Below are 4,039 nucleotides of genomic sequence, written 5' to 3'. Positions count from 1 at the left end.
TCCTTAACAATAGCTTGGATGAGGATTAAGGAAGAAGAGCTAGTGGATAAGTTTGTGGATCTTAAGTTAGACATTGGTGAAGTTGCCGGAAGAGCTTGCTTGAATCAATTGCAGATCTCGAGTACCTTTAAAACAGAGATTCAGAAGGCTCAGCAAGATGAGTAAAAACTTCAACAATTATTTCAACCAGTTGGTGATAAGAGGTGTGAAGAATTTACTAAGGATGGTGAAGGATTATGGAGATACAAGGGAAGAATTTGTATACCGGATGTCGGGAGTTTGAGGCAAGACTTATTGTCGGAAGCTCACAACAGTGGGTTTTCTATTCATCCCGGAAGTACGAAGATGTACTACAACTTAAAGAAGATGTTCTGGTGGCCTGGGATGAAAGGTGACGTAGCAACCGTGGTATCCAAGTGCCTGACGTGTCAGAAAGTGAAGATAGAGCATCAGAAATCGTCAGAGATGTTACAGCCGCTTGAGATTCCTCAGTGGAAGTGGGAAGGAATTGCAATGGACTTTGTGACCGATTTACCGAGGACTAGGTCAGGATTTGATGCAGTTTGGGTGATTGTGGATCGCTTAACCAAATCTGCTCATTTCCTGCCTATCCGAGTGAATTGTTCTATGGAGGAGTTGGTGAGATTGTATATCAAAGAGATAGTAAGGTTGCATGGTGTGCCATCGAGTATAGTGTCAGACCGTGATCTCCAATTCACATCAAGGTTTTGGAGAGCTTTTCAAAGAGCTTTCGGTACGAAGCTATGTCTCAGTACCGCATATCATCCGCAAACTGACGGACAATTAGAAAGAATTATTTAGATGTTGGAAGATATGCTGAGGGCATGTGTATTGGATCAAGCTGGAATCATTGGTGGAGTTTGCGTACAACAACAGCTTTCATACGAGCATTAGGATAGCTCCGTATGAGGCCTTGTATGCACGGCGGAGCCAATCTCCACTTTGTTGGTATGAATCGGGTGAAGTGAGAATTTTGGGTCCTGATTTGGTAGCATAGACTACTGAGAAGATTAAGAAGATACGAAAAAGAATTCTAACTGCTCAGAGTCGACAGAAGAGCTATGCGGATCAGAGGAGGAAGCCGTTGGAGTTTGATGTAGGAGAACATGTATTCATGAAGGTTATACCGACGACTGGGATCGGACGAGCGATCAAAACCAAGAAGTTGAATTCGAGGTTCATTGGACCGTTTGAGATTCTGAGGCGATTTGGGCCGGTGGCGTATCAAGTAGCCTTGTCACCTCATCTGTCTAACTTGCATGACGTATTCCACGTGTCACAGCTCCGCAAGTACACGTCGGATGCGGCTCATGTGATAGAGCCTAAGTCGGTTGACTTGAGGGAGAACTTGACTTTTCAAGTAACGCCAGTGAGAATTGATGACACTAGTGTGAAGAAGTTACGTGGAAAGAAAGTTTCATTGGTTAAAGTAGCTTGGGAGCGAGTTGGAGTAGAAGAACATACTTGGGAGTTGGAGTCCGAAATGCGAAAGGATTACCCCGAGCTTTTCTCAGGTAATCACTAAATTTTGAGGGCAAAATTTCTTATTTGGTAGAGAGAATGTAAGACCCGATCTTAATTAACCGTTTAATTAAGTAATTAATTTCCCCAAAATAGAATCCAAAAGTTTAGAATGAGAATTTGAGGATTTAAATGTGATTTTTGGACTCAGTAGGTTTTTCTGAGTTAGAAAATGTGTTTTCTGCAAAAAATCGCGAACCTGCAGTCGAACCGGTTGAACCGGTTCAAGTCTACCCGGTACTGCGCGAGAAAAAGTGAAAACAGTAAAAAACCTTAGAAAAATAATAGAAGTAAAAAACCGGGCATTAATTTTAAAGGTTTGGGCCGAAGTTGGGCCGAACGGGCTAAAAACACTAACGGGTTGGACCGGGCCCAAGTTGGGCCCAAGGCCAACATATATAAACACTTAAGTGAGCCCAATTTCAACACAACACTCACTTAAACACACACACTCAGCAGAAAAGAAAAGAGTGAAGAGGAAGAAGAAAACACTATTCACTCTCAACTTCATAAGCTTATATCTTGAGCCATAGAGCTCCGATCGCCGCACCGTTTGTGGCCACGCATTTCTTGCGAATAGCTCTACAAAACCCACCTAAGAAACTGGTAAGAAAAGCTCGAAATCCTCTAAGTTCTTCTCTTCAAAATTTTGAGTTTTAGGGCTTTTGATTAAGAAAGGTTTTATGATTTTTGGGTATTTAGGTTCACTCTAATCCTTGCTTAGCATTGGATTTTGGCTTTCAAAGCTGTTGGAAAAGGTAAGAGGTCTTGAACCCTTGTGAAATTTCAATTATAATGAGCCCTAGGTTAATTTGTGATGATTGATGTGTATATAGTTTGATTATTGTGAGTTTGGAGCTTGTTGGTGCTTGTTGGAGTTATATTGGAGGCTTGCTTGTGGTTGGAAGCCTAGCTTGTGCTCAAATTTTGGTTGAAGGCATATTGGAAATCGGCCATATATCTGACTTCTGGAATCACCGAAAGGATCAAAACCACATTCGTAGGCCTACAATTTTTCTGGATAGGTCCAACACTCTTTGAACTCTTAATTAAATCACTGGAAGAGAATCGCTATCGTCTTTCTAAAGGACAGGGATTTACGTGTATTGCTTAAGCAAAGAGCGCTGGCAGGGATTTTTTCTGAAAGTGCGAATGTGAAAGAGCCCAAGCAACTTGCTTTCTATTGAATGATTATGAGAAAAGAATTTTCTTCCCCTCAAAGAGCCCTTCTCTCTCGTACCCTACTCGATGGAGCATGCATTAGGCGGCAAGAAACTGCTTCATGCGAAGGGGCGAAGTTGCTTCCTCCACTCGAAGGCGATCAAGTGCACTACATTGAGTAGGAATTTGGAATAGAATAAGCTTTGTGTCCTAACCAGATGCCGCGGGGCGAAAATGGGTGCTTTAGATAAACTAGGCAGGATCACTTGGCTAAGCAGCTACAAGGGCGGTATTCGGCTACCTATTTCAAATTAAAAGGGAGTAAGCATCTCGTCTTTTCGGATCATGATCTTTTGATCACCCATATTTTGATCTGACTTGGGATTTTTCTTTCGCCTCTTGGAGAATGCTGACCATTGCCAGATATAGAGAAGATAACCTATCTTGATAGTCATTTAATTAGAGAAATGCTGTTTTGAATTATCATAGGGAAACCGTTGATCTTTCAATCTTTTTTTAGTAGTGGCTTAGTCTTGTAACCTCTGCGTTCCCGAGGGGAGTACTCATAGTCCATTTAGGCCCTTGTCATTGATTAGCTTCCTGGAGTGGTATATTCTTAGACGGTTGGACCAAGCATTGTGGCGCGGTATGCTAAGAAATTCGGATGCCTCAATCCTGGTTTGATGGACCTACCGTAGTTCGATCGATAGGGGTTAGCCCGATCTTATCCATTTTGGACAACTAACGTCTTTGATCTCATCATCAAATATGACAAGAAGGATTAAACCTCGTGTGAGAACTTTGTTTATCTCATTAGGATATCCTGGGATTGTTGGTTGTCAGGGAAGTACCGATTCTTATAATACTATTCGGGGAGTTGATAAGCTAATTCCCGTGGATGTCTATTTGCCACGATGTCCACCTAAACCAAAGGCCATTATAGTTGCTATAACAAAACTTCGTAAGAAAATATCTCGAGAAATCGATGAAGATCATATTAGGTCTCAACAAGAAAATAGGTGTTTTACTACGAACCGCAAGTTTCATGTTGAACGCAATACTCATACCGGCAATTATAATCAAGGGTTTTTCTATCAACCACCATTCACTTCAGAGATAACCTCGGACATATTTTTCAAATATAAAAAAAGTAAGCATCCTGCCAGGAAGCCAATTGGACGAAAAATACCAAAATCCGAAAATGCTCCAGAATCCTTTCGATTACTCGTTCGAGAACTATGAATTGGATGGAATCATTATTTTTACTCTATGATTGATCAATATAAACATCAACAACTCCGAATTGGATCGGTCTCTCCTCAACAAATAATTGCTT

Source organism: Arachis hypogaea, chromosome 20 (genome assembly GCF_003086295.3).
Source record: "Arachis hypogaea cultivar Tifrunner chromosome 20, arahy.Tifrunner.gnm2.J5K5, whole genome shotgun sequence".
Taxonomy (NCBI): Eukaryota; Viridiplantae; Streptophyta; class Magnoliopsida; order Fabales; family Fabaceae; genus Arachis; species Arachis hypogaea.
Note: the sequence above shows the minus strand (reverse complement) of the source record.